This window comes from Chlorocebus sabaeus, chromosome 6, assembly GCF_047675955.1.
Source record: "Chlorocebus sabaeus isolate Y175 chromosome 6, mChlSab1.0.hap1, whole genome shotgun sequence".
Classification (NCBI taxonomy): domain Eukaryota; kingdom Metazoa; phylum Chordata; class Mammalia; order Primates; family Cercopithecidae; genus Chlorocebus; species Chlorocebus sabaeus.
Window position 1 is genome coordinate 47,295,347 of NC_132909.1, and position 19,899 is coordinate 47,315,245.

Below are 19,899 nucleotides of genomic sequence, written 5' to 3' on the forward strand. Positions count from 1 at the left end.
GAATGAGGGGCTTTAGAGGGCGACAGAGGAGGAGTCTTCAGAGGAAAGAACCTCAAAAAGAGGAGGTGAAGGGAAGGAGCTGGCAACATGCACTTTAACCGTAAGGCTCAGTTACTCAAAGTGTGGTCCACGGACCTGCACCATGAGCATCATTTGATAGCTGGCAGGAAATACAGAATCCCATGCCCCAACCCAGAAATACTGACTCAGGATTGCATCTTAACAGAACCCCAGGGGATTTCTATACAATCCTTCAAGTTTAAGTAGACTTGCTTCAAGATTCCCGGCTCGGCCGGGCACGATGGCTCAAGCCTGTAATCCCAGCACTTTGGGAGGCCGAGGCAGGTGGATCACGAGGTCAGGAGATCGAGACTATCCTGGCTAACATGGTGAAACCCCGTCTCTACTAAAAATACAAAAAAAACTAGCTGGGCGTGGTGGCGGGCGCCTGTAGTCCCAGCTACTTGGGAGGCTGAGGCAGGAGAATGGCATGAACCCGGGAGGCGGAGCTTGCAGTGAGCCGAGATCGCGCCACTGCACTCCAGCCTGGGAGACACAGCGAGACTCCATCTCAAAAAAAAAAAAAAAAAAAAAAAAGATTCCCGGCTCCAGGATTTGCAGGAATTCTGGGAGTTAACCCCTTAACCTTTCTGATTCTCAGGGCTTCTTTCAGTTATAAAATAAAAAGAAAAATCTATTCCTCTCAGGGCTGTTCATGCAACTATATGTTTCTTGAGCACCTACTATGTGCCAGGCACTGTTCCAGGCACTGGGGATGCAACAGTGAGTGCTCGGCTGTCAAAGGTACCACAACCCATAAAGAGACAGGCAATGATCCAATAAATCAGACAATCCAATCAATCAGAGAATCAGGGAGGGCTTCCAGGAGGAGGTGACCTTTTAGCAGAGACATGAATGAAGAGGGAGACCCTCCAAGGGCAGCCATGGGATAGGGCACCCAGGTTGCGCAAAAATGCACATGAGTTCTTGTTCCTTTGAAGCTCGTGCTGAGATCACCAACATGTGGGACCACACAATTCATCCTTGGGAAGTTCAAGGTGGGAAGCGAAATCTGGCCCAATATTGAAGCCATAAGCAGATGTTGAACTTTCATGAGCCATGAGCAAGGACTCACACCTCAGCAGGACTCTGCAGCCTGGGAGAAGCCAAGGTTTATCACTAAGGTCCTGATTCCTGGACCAAGCAGCAGAACAGGAAATTGAGGGAGGGAGGGATAGTCCACAGGGAGCTTTCTACTCTGGGAGTTTTGTGCCTGGGAAGTCTGGAGTCTCCCCAAGATTTCTCATCCAACCAGGAATATGTCAGGGGCCAAATCACACAGCCTGGCTTATGGAATGTCCCCTAGTGAGTATTGGAGGGAGGGGAGTCACTCATGGGAAAACAGAAGCTGGTGCTTCTCTGCAGGGGCCCTTCCACCCCTACCCAGAGTGGGGCAGTAGGAAAGTGTGTCAGACCACAGAGTGACCAGCCTCAGTCACCACCCAACAATTCCTAAGCCTGAGTCTTCACACCTGACAAAGCATTGCCAGCATTCTATCAGACACAGGCAGAGAGAACAGAGAATAAGTTTCAAATTAAAGATGTGAGTAATGGTCCCATCGATATAGAAAACATACTAGTGTATGTGTGTGTGGCTGTATGCACACGTGTATACACACTGAAAAAAATCCAGAAGAATATACATACCATGATGGAACTGGAGACATTACAACTGAAGTGGAGACCTTTTAACTTTCTACATGTCTCTGTTGCTTCGTTTTTCAAGCTGGGCTGCTATAAATGTAATAAAACAAAAAAATTTTTTTTTAATAAATAAGGATTTGGTACAGTGCGGACACAGAGTTGATCCACAATATAGGTAAGTAGTTCTTTTGCTTTGTTTTGTTTTGTTTTGTTTTTTGAGACAGAGTCTCACTTTGTCGCCCAGGCTGGAGTGCAATGCTGCGATCTCGGCTCACTGCAACCTCTGCCCCACCAGGTGCAAGCGATTATCCTGCTTCAGCTTCCTGAGTCGCTGGGATTACAGGCATGAGCCACCACACCCAGGTAATTTTTGTGTTTTTAATAGAGACGGGGTTTCACCATATTGGCCAGGCTGGTCTCAAACTCCTGACCTCAAGTGATCCACCCACCTCGGCCTCCCAAAGTGCTGGGATTACAGGCATAAGCCACTGCGCCTGGCCAATAGGTGAGTTTTTCTTTTTTTTTTTTTTTTTGAAACGGAGTCTCACTCTGTCGCCCAGGCTGGAGTGCAGTGGCCGGATCTCAGCTCACTGCAAGCTCCGCCTCCCGGGTTTACGCCATTCTCCTGCCTCAGCCTCCCGAGTAGCTGGGACTACAGGCGCCCGCCACCTCGCCCGGCTAGTTTTTTGTATTTTTTTTTTTAGTAGAGATGGGGTTTCACCTTGTTAGCCAGGATGGTCTCAATCTCCTGACCTCGTGATCCGCCCGTCTCAGCCTCCCAAAGTGCTAGGATTACAGGCTTGAGCCACCACGCCCGGCCTAGGTGAGTTTTTCTTACTATGTCACCATGAAGGCCCAGCTCCCAGGAATCGGCCTGGGGTGTCCCTAGAACAAGCACACGGGCTGCCCGCTAGCTGGAGTTTCACCCCCCCTTTCCTTGAATGTTCAAGAAGGAACACATTCTGCCTTCTGCAGAACTGAGTTCAAGTCCAGGCTCTGCCACCCGCTGGCTGTGTAACCCTCTAAGTCTCACAGCCTCCTAGGTAAAAGGAAGAGGTCAAGTTCTAACTTTTAGGTAATTAGTTTCTCAACAACAAACTTCACATAAGCACTTAAACGGCAGCAGGCATGGTGCTAGGACCTGCGACACAGGTTGAACAAGACAGGCGAGGTCTCCGCTGATAACCTACTGGTCACATCTGGCAGGCTTCCCAATTAACCCCCAGGAAAGATTTCTTGATGCATGGGTTACATCCTGTTCCTGAGTAAAGAATCTTGTGAGGTTCTCAAATCTTATCTTTAATTACTCAGATCTTACGTGTTCTTCTAACTGTTGATGTTCTGATTTTCCACTGATATGGAAAAGCACAATCTTTTGTTTCCAAACCATGAAGTGGGTGCTGATATATTTATAAATCATAAAGTTTTTCTTTTTTTTTTTTTTTTTGAGACAGGGTCTTACTCTGTCACCCAGACTGGAGTGCAGTGGCGCAATCTCAGCTCACTGCAACCTCCATCTCCTAAGTTCAAACAATCTTCCTGCCTCAGCCTCCTGAGTAGCTGAGATCACAGGAATGTGCCATCATGCCCAGTTAATTTTTGTATTTTTAGTAGAGATGGGTTTTCACCATGTTGGCCAGGCTGATCTCAAACTACTGACCTCAGGAGTGATGAGTTTCTCCTCAAGTGATCTGCCCGTCTCAGCCTCCCAAAGTTCTAGGATTACAGGCATAAACCACCGTGCCCAGTCTTAGAAAGTTTCACTGATGGTTTTACATAAAAAACGTTTTAGCCTGTATGTTATAATCTGTATCCAATCATTACGACCTCTGTATTATACCCTCCAATAAAAACAGACAATTCTGATATGAGGAGTTCCCTTCCCTTCTCCTAAACTTTGTTATAAAAACATTCCAACTTGTAAAAGATTCTGCACACATCCAAATGTGTTGGTGCGTCTTCCTGGGTTGATCCTCACCTTTGGCGGCTTCCAATACACCTTTATCCAAGTATTTCTGCCTCTAGTCATCAGTGTTTCGGAGTGACCTCCCTGGTCACCCTGGACCAATCTGAGCAGGTTTCAACCTTCATGCAAGGAATCCATCGTGTTCCCCCAACTTGGATGCCCCTGCTGGGTGCAACAGATAAGTTTCTCCTGAAATCAACCAACTTCCTGTTTTAGGCAAAGTTTTGCCTTATTGAAGCTGCTTTCTCCCTTGTCTAGGAGGTGCAGCGATGTTCTCAGAATAAGAACTACTGCTGCAAATTTAAGGTAAGGGTTTTCGTTGAATTCTAGGGCAGGGTGAATCCTAGGGCAGGTGAATGGTTTCTCTCGGGGGTTGGGGAATGACAAACTTTCCTTGGTTTTATCCTATCTTGATCACTTGAGGGTATTCTTGTTCCACAACATAGCTTATCTCACTCACAACTACCAAGATGGGAAGTGGGTCCTGTTAAGACTGACTGTACCTCAGTTAGGGTTTATGCATAAAAGTTACGGGAAAAGTTTTTTGTTTGTTTGTTTGCTTGTTTTGAGACGGAGTTTCTCTCTAGTCACCCAGGCTGGAGTGCAATGATGCAATCTCGGCTCACTGCAACCTCCACCTCCTGGGTTCAAGAGATTCTCCAGCCTCAGCATCCCAGCCTCCAGAGCACCTGAGACTACAGATGCCTGCCACCACACCCAGCCAATTTTTTTTTTTTAGTAGAGACGGGGTTTCACCATGTTGGCCAGGCTGGTCACCAACTCCTCACCTCAGGTGATCCGCCTCCCTCGGCTTCCCAAAGTGCTGGAATTACAGGTGTGAGCCACCGCACCCAGCCATGAAAAGTTATTTTTAAAAGTCTTTATATTTACAAGTGCTGAGATAAGTGGTCCTGCCTAACCCAGGATGGTCATAAGCAACAATGGCTGAAATGGAGATCTTTTTGAAATGCCTAAAGTGATTTATTTGTGTGGGCAATTAAAAAAGATGCTAGTCTTAGGACCAGAAAAATTAAATGAGAGACTAACTTTCAATAGGACTTAGAAGCTTCTAAACCTCCAACTGTTCCCCCTCTTCTTACCGGCTGTGCTATTGTGGCAGGAGAGTTCTCGCTGACAATCACACAACCAGGCCTACATGACAGTCACACAGACAGGTCTGCATAGCACTCCTGTTACACAGACAGATTTCCACAGAGCTGCCTTAAAATTGAGCAAAGAGTCCAAACTAGGGAAATAGGTGCTCAGATATCAAAGTTAGAAATGAAACATATGGTCAGTAGGAGCCTTGCACGGGCTTCTCCCTAACCTGGAACAAGTCAAAATAATAGAGGCAGTCTTACATTCCTAGTGCCAGGACCCATCTCGGGTAACAGAATCGGAGACAAGTCAAGGTAACAGAGGCAGCTGTTTGAATAGATTCATTGGAGAGTCAAGGCAGCTCTCTGGATCAAGCTGTAAAGGAGATAAGAGAAATAATCACTCCAGGCCAGGCGCGGTGACTCACGCCTGTAATCCCAGCATTTTGGGAAGCCGAGGCGGGCAGATCTCCAGCATTTTGGGAAGCCAAGGCAGACGGATCTCCTGAGGTCAGGAGTTCGAGACCAGCCTGGCCAACATGGTGAAATCCCCATCTCTACTAAAAATACAAAATTAGCCAGGCATGGTGGTGGACACCTGTAATCCCAGCTACCCAGGAGGCTGAGGCAGGAGAATCACTGCAACCCAAGAGGCAGAGGTTGCAGTGAGCAGAGATTATGCCACTGCACTCCAGCCTGGGTGACAGAGCAAGACTCCATCTCAAAAAACAAAAAAAAAACAAATTAAAAAAAAAAAAAAAAGAAAAGAAAAGAAAGAAAGAAAAAGAGAAAAAGAAATAATCACTCCAGTACCACAGTAGACAGGCCTTGAAGGTATTAGGACCTTTTAATCAGACTTAGCCAGCATTTTTTCCTCTGACCTTATAGTTGAAACAAAATTAGTTACCAGTAGACTTAGGCGAATGATATACAGCACATAGGCACATAATCCCAACCTATATAAGCACTAAGAAAATTGTAACACTTTGAGTTGGTCTGTCTGAATTATCTCAGGCATTCTCCCTATGTCTGGTTACAGTAATAAATTCCTTTCTTTCCTAGTCTGTCTGCTTCTCGTTATAGGGCCTCAAGGAAACGCAGCGAGACCTGGCTTGGTTCCGGAAACAATATGAGTTCATCCCTTTTTGCTTGTTCACTCAACTCCCACATATCCCTCAGAGAGAGATTTTTAGGAGTTCACAATGCACACATTTCCTTCCCTCAAAAGGGGAAAATATATATGAATGTAAAATGAAAAGAACAAATGGAACAACTACAGAAAGAAAACGTAACCACTGAGATTAAAAAATCCAGATCCAATAATTGTTTTCTAAACTGGGAGAGTAAGAAACAAAATGAAATTCTCAAACATTAATATATGCCAGGTTTTTTGAGACCACAGCTGGCTATGTATCATGACGGATTCTTGTGTACATTTTAAATTGATGGACAAATTACATTACAATTTAGGGCCGGGTGAGGTGGCTGAAGCCTGTAATCTCAGGACTTTGGGAGGACAAGGCGGGCGGATCACTTGAGGTCAGGATTTTGAAACTGGCCTGGCCAACATGGCGAAACTCCATCTCTACTAAAAATACAAAAATTAGCTGGGTGTGGTGGTGGGCACCTGTAATCCCAGCTACTTGAGAAGCCGAGACAGGAGAATCACTTGAACCCAGGAGGCAGATGTTGCAGTGAGCCGAGATCGTGCCACTGCACTCTAGCCTGGGTGACAGAGCAAGACTCCTTCTGAAAGAAAAAAAGAAAGAAAAGGAAAGGAATTCAGAGCTCAGATGGTCAACTTATAACTATAGAGTTAGCACACAGAGCCTTCTAAATTCTCTGGTATTTTCTGCCCATTTTAAATCTGCTAACTTTTCTACTGGTATTGAGATAAAGCTCACTGTTTATGGTATTGCTAATGCAAGATTACTTAGAGACTGTGTGTGTGTGTGTATGTGTGTGTGTTTTAACAATTCAGCCAGTTCTAACTAAAATATAAACATTAAAATTTTAACCCTAAGCTCATTTAGAACTAAAGAAAAAAAGGGCAAAAGATGTTTTTAAAATCCAACTGCCATAAGAACTGCTTTACCCAACATTTTGATCCACAGCCTTCATTAGGTTATCTGTTGAGACAAATAAAGTTTAGCCAAGTAAACAAGTTCCGATTTTGTCAGACGTAATATGGATCCAACAGTCTTTTATAAACTAGTAAGTTTACCGTGCTCTCTCATGACTAAAATTCTAAAATAAAAACTATAAAGTCTTTATGTGTGTGTATATGTTTGTTTAGATGTGTTTAAATATATGCACATATATTGTTATATGTTGTATCCATATGCTACAAAACTGACTTATAAATAGGTGAGTGCTCATAAATTACTAAGCCCAAATACATTTGTTCCAAGTTTGTATGACTTAAGGAAGTCTTTAATAAATAAGTTGGTGTTCAAATTATTCATAAGATAAAAATTTAAATGTCTTTAAAATTGTCAATGTACATTTTTGCCTGAGTTTACTGGTCAGAAAGTTTTGTATTTCTCTCCACTAGATGTTTTAAGGTGTTTGGGTTTGACACAAGGGTTATAACTGTAAATCTGGTCAAAACCAAATGATCTTTGTTTGTATAATTTTAACAAATCAGATATTTAATATTGTTAGCTTAATAAAAACAGCTAAATCTTCTGAGTTGTTGACAAAATACCTGTATTTTAATTTAAGTTTCTCACTTGGGTGAACACCTGATAATCACAAGCTATAAAAATGTTTAACATAACCATACATAACTTTAAATAATGACTTTGTCTAATACCTAAGTTCTCATAAATAGTCTAGTCAACCTATTAAAAATAAATAAACTGGGTAAGCATAAATGAGATAAATGCTTATTAAAACATTCTTGTGTAATTCAAAATATTAACGTTATGGTTAAATTAAATAATAGATACTCATTAAATATCTGGGTCATTTCTAATTAAGAAAAAATTGTGTCCAAGCTGAGAACCAAATCAAGAATGCAATCCCATTCACAATAGCTACAAAAGAATAAAATAACTAAGAATACTGTTAACCAAGGAGGTGAAAGACCTCTACAACGAGAGTCACAAAACACTGCTCAGAGAAATCAGAAATGACATAAATGGATGGAAAAACATTCCATGCTCATGAATATGAAGAATCAATATTGTCAAAATGGCCGTACTGTTCAAAGCAATTTACCAATTCAATGCTATTCCTATCAAACTACCAATGACATTGTTCACAGAATTAGAAAAAACTATTTTAAAATTCATATGGAACCAAAAAAGAGCCTAAGCAGCCAAGGCAATCCTAAGCAAAAAGAACAAAGCCGGAAGTATCACATTACCCAACTTCAAACTATACTACAGGGCTACAGTAACCAAAACAGCATGGCACTGGTACAAATGCAAACATATAGACCAATGGAACAGAATAGAGAGCCAAGAAACAAGGTCACACACCTACAACCATCTAATCTTTGACAAAGCTGACAAAAAAGCAATGGAAAAAGGACCCTCTATTCAATGAGTGGTGTTGAGATAACTGGCTAGCCATAAGCAGAAGACTGAAACTGGACCCCTGGTTTATACCATACACAAAAATTAACACAAGATGGATTAAAGACTTAACTGTAAAACCAAAAACTATAAAAGTCCTGAAGGATAACCTAGGATATGCCATTCTGGGAATAGGACAGGCAAAGATTTCATGATGAAGATGCCAAAAGCAATTGTAACAAAGCAAAAACAAAAATCATCAAATGAAACCTAATTATACTAAAGAGCTTCTGCACAGCAAATAAACCATCAACAAAGTAAACAGACAACCTACAGAATGGGAGAAAATATTTGCAAACTATATGTCTAACAAAGGTCTAATACCTAGAATCTATAAGGAACTTAAATTTACAAGAAAAAAACAAGCAACCTCATTAAAAAGTAGGCAAAAGATATGAACAGACAGTTTTCAAAAGAAGACATACATGTAGCCAAAAAGCATGTGACAAAATGCTCAACATCACTCATCATTAGAGAAATGCAAATCAAAACCACAATGAAATACCATCTCACACCAGTCAGAATGACTATGATTAAAAAGTAAAAATTATATACATAGTAATAATATGCTGGAGAGGTTATGGAGAAAAGGAAATGCTTATACACTGCTTGTGGGGATGTAAATTAGTTCAGGCATTGTGGGAAGCAGTTTGGCAATTTCTCAAAGGACTTAAAACAGAATTACCATTTGACCCAGCAATCCCCTTACTGGGTATATACCCAAAGGAATAGAAATTGTTCTACCATGGAGACACATGCACACGTATGTTCATTGCAGCACTAGTCACAATAGCAAATACATGGAATCAACCTAAATATCTATCAACTGGATCAAGAACATGTGGTACTTATACACCATGGAATACTATGTAGCCATGAAAAAAAGAATGAGACCATGTCCTTTGCAACAACATGGATGAAACTGGAGTCCATTATCCTAAACAAACTAACACAGGAACAGAAAAGCAAATACTGCATGTTCTCACATGCAGAACATGTGTTCTCACATGCAGAAATGTTTAATAGGAGCTAAACATTGAGGACATTTGGACACAAAGAAGGGAACAACAGACACCGAGGCCTACTTGAGGGTGGAGGGTGGGAAGGAAGGTGAGGACCAAAAAATTAACAATTGGGTACTATGCGTATTACCTTAGTGATCAAATAATCTGTACACCAAACTCCTGCAACATGCAATTTACCTATAACAAACCTGCACATGTGTGCCAGAACCTAAAATAAAAGTTAAAGAAAAGAAAAAATTATGTTATAAAAAAACACGTTTCTAAAAATTATAAAGTAGCTCACCTCTTTGACATACTAATTTGTGACAGACAACTCAAGATCTTCCTAAGTTTCCACTAAAATTTAAGGTTATTAAAAATAAAAATTCAGACCAGGTGGAGTGGCTCACACCTGTAATTCTGGCACTTTGGGAGGCCAAAGTGGGCGGATCATCTGAGGTCAGGAGTTCCAGACTAGCCTGACCAACATGGTGAAACCCCATCTCTACTAAAAATACAAAAAAAAAAAAAATTAGCCAGATGTGGTGGCACCTACCTGTAATCCCAGCTACCAGGAAGGCTGAGGCAGGAGAATCACTTGAACCGGGGAGGCAGAGGTTGCAGCGAGCCAAGATCGTGCCACTGCACTCCAGCCTGGGTAACAGTGCAAAACTCTGTCTCAAAAAAAAAAAAAAAAAAAAACAAAAAAAAAAACACACAATCACACTACAAGAGGTTTGTCTTTACATTTTGGTCATTGGCCTTAAAAACAAAAAGTTTACATATTATTGCAATAATTTCTGTGTTATCTTCATCAGGTTTTTAATTACTTACAAAGACTAAGCTGCAAAAGAGTTAGGCCAGGACTGGTGGCTCATGCCTATAATCCTAGCACCCTGGGAGGCTGAGGAGGGTGGATTGCTTGAGCTCAGGAGTTCAAGATTAGCCTGGGCAACATAGGGAAACCCCGTATCTACAAAAAAAAAAAAAAATAGCTGGGTGTGGGGACGTAAACCTGTAGTCTCAGCTACTCGGGAAGCTGAAGCAATAGATTGAGCCCAGGAGGTCGAGGCTGCAGTGAGCTATGTTCGCACCACTGCACTGCAGTCTGGGTGACAGAACAAAACCCTGTCTCAAAAATAAATAGATTAATTAAATAAAATAAAAGAGTTAAGATTTTCACATCCATACAATTTTCTCTAATGCTTGTAAAGTTTTTCGATTATCACTCTAGTTAAATAAATATTATTTTACAATGACCTGTGATTTTAATTTGTTTTCTTTTTCTTTTCTTTTCTTTTTTTTTTTTTTTTTTTTTTTTGGGAGTCTCGCTCTGTTGCCCAGGCTGGAGTTCAGTGGCATGATCTTGGCTCCCTGCAACCTCCGCCTCCTGGGCTCAAGCAATCCTCCCACCTCAGCCTCCTAAGTAGCTGAGACTACTGGTGTGCACTACCATACCCAGCTAATTTTTGTATTTTTTGTAAAGATGGTGCTTCACCATGTTGCCCAGGCTGGTCTCAAACTCCTGAGCTCAAGCGATCCACCTGCCTTGGCCTCCTAAAGTGCTGGGATTATAGATGAGAGCCACCATGCCTGGCCTATAATTCTAATTTGATCAGGTATTTAGATCTTTTTATATATTTTACAGGTTTCTCCAAGATCGAAATCCTAAAATAAGTCTTTATAGATTAAATAATTAGATTTATTTGAAAAATTGTATTAAAAAGTTGTCACAAGATAAATAATACTAGATCTTTCAGTCATGTTTATAAATATGTTAATATAAATGTTCCAAAAATTATTTACATTTATAAATATCGAATATATTTACAGTCATAATTTTAATTATGTTAATCCTTTCTAAAATTAGACTTATATAAATGTTATAAATATAAATATCTTAAAGATTATGCAACATTTATAAAAGTCTGATGATTCTGACTTGATGCTGCCAGTGATAATTCTGGTCATTATCTTTTTTTTTTTTTTTTTTTTTTTGAAGAAGGCTGCACTCTGTCGCCCAGGCTGGAGTGCAGTGGTGAAATCTCAGCTCACTGCAACCTCCGCCTCCCACGTTCAAGCAATTCTCCTGCCTTAGCCTCCCAAGTAACTGGGATTACAGGTCCCTGTCATCATGCCCGGCTGATTTTTTTTTTTTTTTTCTTGAGATGGAATCTCACTCTATCACCCAGACTGGAGTGCAGTGGCGCGATCTCGGCTCACTGCAAGCTCCACCTCCTGGGTTCACGCCATTCTCCTGCCTCAGCCTCCCGAGTAGCTGGGACTACAGGCGCCTGCCACCACGCCCGGCTAATTTTTTGTATTTTTTAGTAGAGCCGGGGTTTCACCGTGTTAGCCAGGATGTTCTCAATCTCCTGACCTCGTGATCCACCCACCTCGGCCTCCCAAAGTGCTGGGATTACAGGCATGAGTCACTGCACCCAGTCCAAAATTACTTTTCTTATAAAAGACTCTACAGCACAGATTCCTAATAATTTAATGATCTATAGACTAAATAAAAACGTCCAAAACGCCAATAAAAACTTATGTGTAAGGATTATTAACTCAACATCAAATGCAACAAAAATTATAGGAGACTGAACTGATAAAAGACTAAAATGACTTACATGACTTTCTATTTAACACATTGCTAATTCTTTTTATATTGTTTTCCAAAATCAAAAAAAAAAATTCTTTTAAACTATGTATGTCTTACAAGTGGGTAAAATACAATTTTATAAACAAAATTAAAACATTTACCTTTCTCTCTACCTAAATTCTCTAGAATTTTAAAACTATTCATCAACAGCTAAGATCAAAATAATGGTTGCCCAACAACTAGATATTACTCACAATTCAAAGGAAAACACAGAACCTCAAGTCGTGACCTGCCCCATGTCACTAACAATTTCTCCTGCCTGCAATAACGAAATTATTCATCTCCTCAACCTGGAAAGACATGACCTCTTGAAAATGAGCCTTCCCAATGGCGAAAGACAAATAACCCCTATTACTCTAACCTGAGCAGAGATTGGTCATTGCTGCTTCCTTGAAAAGATTATCCAGAGAACTAATAACCTACAAGTCACCTTCGGCAGGCTTCCAAATTAATCATCCCAGAAAGATCTTACGATTCGTGGCTTACCTCCTGTCCCTGAATGAAAAATCATGAACCGCAGAACCAGCCGTCCTGTAGACCTGCCCGTGGTGCTGATAAAATCTGGCCTGATAGTCCAGCCAAAGTGCTCACTGAGTGCCATTTATCACAATAAAGGTCATGAATCATAGCCAACCTCAAATCTTATCCTGAGTTCCTCAAACTGCTGACATACTTAATATGTAACCTATTGACATTGAAAAAGACACAAATTTGTTTCTAAATCATAAAGTTGTACTGATTGTTTTACATATATTAATGTTTTAGCCTATATGTTGTCATCTGTAGCCAATAATTATAATCTCTATATTATACCCTGCAATGAAAAAGACAACTCCAACTGGGCACAGTGACTCATGCCTGTAATCCCAGCATTTTGGGAGGCTGAGAAGGGAGGATTCCTTGAGCCCAGGAGTTCGAGACCGGTCTGAGAAACAAAAGGAGATCCTGTCTCTACAAAATAATAATTAACCAGGCTTGGTGGTGCACACCTGTGGTCCTAGTTACTTGGGAGACTGAGGCAAGAGAATCGCTTGAGCCCAGGAGATGAAGGCTTCAGTGAGCTGTGATCGCACCATTGCACTCCAGCCTGGGTGACAGAGTGAGACCCTGTCTCAAAAAAAAAAAAGAAGAAAGAAAGAAAAACAAAAACAGACAACTCCTGTTTGAGTTCCCCTCCCTTCTCCTAAACTTTCTCACAAAAACATTCCAATTTATAAAAGACTAAAGCGGCCAGGCGCGGTGGCTCAAGCCTGTAATCCCAGCACTTTGGGAGGCCGAGACGGGCGGATCACGAGGTCAGGAGATCGAGACCATCCTGGCTAACACAGTGAAACCCCGTCTCTACTAAAAAATACAAAAAACTAGCCGGGCGAGGTGGTGGGCGCCTGTAGTCCCAGCTACTCGGGAGGCTGAGGCAGGAGAATGGCGTAAATCCAGGAGACGGAGCTTGCAGTGAGCTGAGATCTGGCCACTGCACTCCAGCCTGGGCCACAGAGCGAGACTCTGCCTCAAAAAAAAAAAAAAAGACTAAAGCATGTTCAAATTCGTTACTGTGTCGTCCCCAATCGATCCTCGCTTTTGACTTCCAATAAACCTTTATCAAATTATTTCTGCCTCAAAGCCTTAATTTCAGTCAACACTGCCAGCCTGGTGTTCCTGTCTGATGGAAGAAGCCAACAGATCATAAGACCAAATCCAATGGTGATGGTGACGAAAGAATTTACAAGAGTGAGATGAGATAGAAAGAGACCAAGGGGGCTGTTCTGGATACGGTAATCAGGCAGGGGGCCCCCAGGAGGTGACCTTTGAGTAGAAACCTGAGTGACATGGAAGAGTGACCTGTGGATAAGAACCAGCCCATGGCCGGGCGCGGTGGCTCAAGCTTGTAATCCCAGCACTTTGGGAGGCCGAGATGGGCGGATCACAAGGTCAGGAGATCGAGACCATCCTGGCTAACATGGTGAAACCCCGTCTCTACTAAAAAACACAAAAAACTAGCCGGGCGTGGTGGTGGGCGCCTGTAGTCCCAGCTACTCAGGAGGCTGAGGCAGGAGAACGGCGTAAACCCGGGAGGCGGAGCTTGCAGTGAGCTGAGATCCGGCCACTGCACTCCAGCCTGGGTGACAGAGCGAGACTCCGTCTCAAAAAAAAAAAAAAAAAAAAGAACCAGCCCATAAAGTCATGCCAGGTGTGTAAAGACCCAGCACCAGGAGGAGTAAATGAGTGGCCCAAAAAGTTTGTCCATTCTTGCATCCTTCTTTAGTTGTACCAAGATAAAGAGAGACTTCAGCAATTTCCCTTGGGGTCCATGGGGTAAACAGGAACCAGCTGTCCTGCAGACCCGCCCATGACGTTGATAAAATTTGGCCTGATAGTCAAGCCAAAGTGCTTACTGAGTGCCATTTACCACAGTAAAGGTCATGAATCATAGCCAGCCTCCCAAGGCATGTCCAGAGCTAGACTGACTGGCTGGGGCTGCCAGCTTCTTGCCAGAGGCAACAGGAGATCAGATGAGCTGAAGAAAAACAGCCCCAGGAAAGCTTCAGAAAAGTCCAGATGACCCATAAGAGTTGGCATCAACCCCTCATGGGTATTGGGATGTATTGGGTGGCGCTGGTCCTGAACAGCTGACCCCAGCACCCTCACCAGTGACCCATTCCTATTGTATTAGTCTGTTCTCACGCTGCTAATAAAGACACAGGGTAATTTAATAAGGAAAAAGGTTTAATTGACTCACAGTTACACAGGGCTGGGGAGGCCTCAGGAAACTTACAATCATGGGGGAAGGGGAAGCAAACATGTGCTTCTTCATATGGCAGTAGCAAGGAGAAGTGTCAAGCAAAAGGGGGAAAAATCCCTTATAAAACCATCAGATCTCATGAGAACTCCCTCACTATCATGAGAACAGCATAAGAGTAACCACCCCCATGATTAAATTACCTCCCAGGTACCTTCCACGACATGTATGGGTTGTGGGAACTACAATTCAAGAGGAGATTTGGGTGGGAACACAGTCCAACCGTATCACCTATATGCTTTATAAAATTAATCATGGAAGAAGGGAGGAGGAAAGAAAACATACCAAGTTTGCAGCATATTCAGCATTAATCATTATGTCAACCGGGCGTGGTGACTCACGCCTGCAATCCCAGCACTTTGGGAGGCTGAGGCGGGTGGATCACGAGGTCAGGAGATCGAGACCATCCTGGCTAACACGGTGAAACCCCGTCTCTACTAAAAAATAGAAAAAATTAGCCGGGCATGGTGGTGGGCACCTGTAGTCCCAGCTGCTTGGGAGGCTGAGGCAGGAGAATGGTGTGAACCCAGGAGACAGAGCTTCCAGTGAGTGGAGATCGCACCACTGCACCCCAGCCCAGGTGACGGAGCGAGACACCGTCTCAAGAGAAAAAAAAAAAAATCATATGTCAGTTTGTTCTCTGACTGCTTCCTCATAGCTGTTTGCTGCCTTGTGCCTTAGAATCGCATAAACCCTGTCACAAAATTATAGATCTCTTTAACTGCCCTAGAGGTAGTGTCTCAAGCATTGTGAAATGTGAATTCTCCATTTGAGATATTCTCTCAGGTTTTGCATATCAGGGAAACTACTGACATCAGCTATTCTGCAGGACCCCACGAGGGGCTCACTCACCAAAGAAGGCAGTTTCCAATGATCATTTCATCCTCCTTTCTTCAACCAATCAGTGACCCCCATTTTCTAATCCCTCACCCTCCATGGAGTCCTTAAAAACTCCAGCCCAGAACTCCTGGGGGAGATGGATTTGAGAGTTCCTTCCATCTCCCAGCTCAGCCACCCTGTGATCATTAAACTTTTTCTCTGCTGCAAACACTTCTGTCTCAGTGTATTTTCTGTTATTGCGCAGCAGACATATGAACCTGGTGGTCCTGTAACACCAGCCCCCAGCCCTAGATGGAGAGACTCAGGATGTGAACAACAGTCCCTCCCTGTGACAGGGAAAAGAGGAGAGTAGAGGAAGAGACAGAATATTGTTCCTCATTCAAGTGTCTGCCTAGCCAGTGAACAAGGGGCCACCCAAAACAGAGAAGCTGAGTGGACCTCAGTCTGTGGGATCGGGGGGACCAGCATTGACCCATTGTCAGGAATGAACCACAACAAGAGACTTTGGACACCTGCCTGCAGCCTCTCCAGTCATATAAACAGATGGCAGTTTGGTCAATGGGAGCATCCACTGATGATCAGAGGGGAGAGGGAAATGAGGTCTGTCCTCTGCCCTCCTCTTTCAGCCACAGATCTTGGTTCCAGGAGCAGCTGTTTCCTGGCACCACCAGCCTGGGAGTGGTGACAGCGCTTAGTGGACGCTAACCCCCAAGGTGCTGCACCATCCCTCATGGTTCCCCTTAGCCCTGCCCACACCTTTGCAAACAGCTCCTTCTTAAACCCACTCCTTTAGCCCCTGTGAGGTCCCTGCCGGGACCCAAGTGTACATTCCCGAAAAAGACAGGACCCCTCAACACACCAGTTGTGAGGGTGCTGAAGTTTACACAGGCATATCATAAGCATGCTCCCAGCTGTTGGAATGAGAGCAGGGGGTTGAAGGGAGAAGTCTTGTCCTCAGTGCTTACACTTAGCAATTGTTTCCTTTTATTATATGAAGGTTGCACAGCATTTTACTTATAATTACTAATATATAAATATATATATTATATATTATACATAGTATGTATTATATATAATATAATATATTATATTATACATAGTATGTATTATATATAATATATTATATTATATATTATACATACTATGTATTATATATAAAATATATATTATACATATTATGTATAATATATATTATATAGTATAAATAATAGTATATAATAGTATATACTATTATACTATATAATATATACTATTATACTATATAATATAGTATATACTATATAATAGTATATACTATTATATACTATTATTTATACTATATAATATATACATATATACAATATACTATACAATATATACATATTATATATTACATATAATATAAACATATATCCATATTATATATTATATACTATATCATATATACATATATACATATATTTAATACATACATATATTATATAATTTATATGTTATATATCATATAATATATAATTACAAATTATATTTTAAAAGAAATTGCTGGTCGGGTACAGTGACTCACGCCTGTAATCCCAGCACTTTGGGAGGCCAAGGCAGGTGGATCACCTGAGGTCAGGAGTTTGAGATCAGCCTGGCCAACATAGTGAAACCCCATCTCTACTAAAAATACAAAAATTCGCCAGGGGTGGTGGAGCACACCTGTAATCACCGCTACTTTGGAGGCAGAGGCAGGAGAATTGCTTGAACCCAGAAAGCGGAGGATGCAGTAAGCCGAGATTGCACCACTGCACTCCAGCCTAGGTGGCAGAGCTAGACACTGTCTCAAAAACAAAAACAAACAAAGAAAAGAAATTGCTTAGCATCATGCCTGACGTGTAGTAGAACTCCATCTATATGACTTGTGAGAAGCCAGATTGTGTCAGGGTGAAGAACAGGGACTCCAGGTACAGGCTGCTTGGTTCAACTCTCAACCAGCTGTGTGAATTTGGGCCAGTCTCTTTACTTCTCTCTGCCTCAGTTTTCTTGCCTGAAGTCATAGCAAGGTTGTTGTAAAAATTAAGTGAGTTTAAAAGAGTAAAGTGCTTACAACAACATTCCCTGGCACATGATCAGCCGCAAGCATGTGCATCCCATTTTTACTCTAATGACAGGACAAGGACACAGACTCCAGCTAGGAGCCTTGGTTCCCTCTGGCACAGGCAGTAGAGACTTTGATGGCTTCGAACTTCCTATGTTGTTTCCTCTGGCCTTTAGTAGGGTGGAGTCTCTCAGGAGAGGAGCAAGCACCAAGCTTAGGATTAGATGACCCATGGTCAAACCTGGGCCTGCCACTAATCAGCTGTGTGACTTCGGGCAAGTGACTTGTCTTCTCTGAGCCTCATGTTCCGCTTCAGTACAAAGAGCACAATGATAAGCCTATCGAGACTGGAGAAGACAGCAGACACGCATGTCTTAGTTTGGGTTTCCTGGAAGTAGACCCTGATGCAAGGATTGTAGTGCAAATAATTTATTTAGAGGCGGCCAAATTTCAACTGCCAGTTGTTCGTTTGGGAGGTAAGTCCAGGAAACATCAGCGGGACAGCTGAAAACTGAGACAGGAAAGGAAATGTAGCAATTAAAAGGAACTTATTTAAAATAGTTTCCACCATGGGCAGCCAAGGCTCAGCCTTGCATGGCACCTCTGGGAGACAGCATAGAACATGCACCTCAGAGTCATCCCACTCAGGGTAAAGGAGCTGGGGCACCTACCCGCCGATACTCACCACCCATTATTGATGGCTGCTTCCAAGGGCATGAGAACGTGCTGCCTGCACTGCAAGGGCCAGACATGGGATCAAGGGCATGAGAACGTGCTGCCTGCACTGCAAGGGTCAGACGTGGGGACAAGAATATTGGCTCTGATAGTGGCTCCAGCCATGAATAGGAACACAGTCTGGTGTAGACAGCTACAGTGGCTCAGTGACAACAACATACACACACTCACATATGCACACCACACTCAGACACTCAGTCGCCCACACAGGGTGTAATACAGACATATATGCACACATGATCACAGCCACCCATGCACACAATTACATACACTCACAAACACACTTGCACGTGCTGTGAATGCAGTCCCACAGGTGCACACAAACACACACCTACAATCACACACCCACACACATCCTCTCTCTCTCTGTCACACACACACACACACACACACACAAACACACAAACACAGAGACAAACTAATAATCCAGACACCTTGGAGTCTGTTCTCCCCAAACTGTCCGGTGGAGCCTCCTTCACATTCAAGAGAGGAAGGAGGCCCCACAGCAACCAATGAAAAGACCAGGCCTGAGTATGCTTTGTTGTGTTTTTTGTTTGTTTATTTATTTTTATTTATTTATTTTTAGACGGAGTTTCACTCTGTTGCCAGCCTGGAGTGCAGTGACAAGATGTCGGCTCACTGCAACCTCTGCCACCCAGGTTCAAGCGATTCTCCTGCTTCAGCCTCCCGAGTAGCTGGGACTACAGACGCGCGCCACCACGCCTGGCTAATTTTTGTGTTTTTTAGTAGAGGTGGGGTTTCACCATATTGGCCAGGCTGGTCTCAAACTCTCAACCTCATGATCCGCCTGCCTTGGCCTCCCAAAGTGCTGGGATTACAGGCGTGAGTCACTGCGCACAGCCCTGAGTATGCTTTTAGAATTACATACACAGGTGTAGCAGAGCCCTAGAGGCCCACTGGTCCTGACTCCCCACTCACCCACTCGTTCATAAAGCATCACTCCCCTTAGAGGAATCGGAAAGCCTACGTGGAGTGGGAAAAGAAACCTTTGACGCTGCAAATATAAGTCGCTCTTTGAAGGAGTTTGCTGCAACTCCATGGATAGAACTAAAAGCAGAGGGTGAATTTGCTCTCTGTTCTGGAGCTGGGACATCCACCTTCTCCTGCCCTTGGACTTGAGAACTCCAGGTTCTCAGGCCTTTGGACTCAGATGCAACTACCCCACCAGGCATCCCTAGTTCTCCAATTTACAGAGAGTGTCTTGTAGAACTTCTCGGCCTCCCTAATCACATGAGGCGATCCCCGTAATAAATTCCCTATTCACTCTACCTCCCTTTCTAGATAGATAAATAGATATGAATATAGATAGAGATATATTCTATTGATTCTGATCCTAAGGAGAATCAGGTCGGCCTGCAGCCTCTGGAGGTGATGCAGCCTCTGCAGTAAACAGTGTCTCGATTCTGCATGGATAAAGGGCAGCTCTGCTTCCTCCT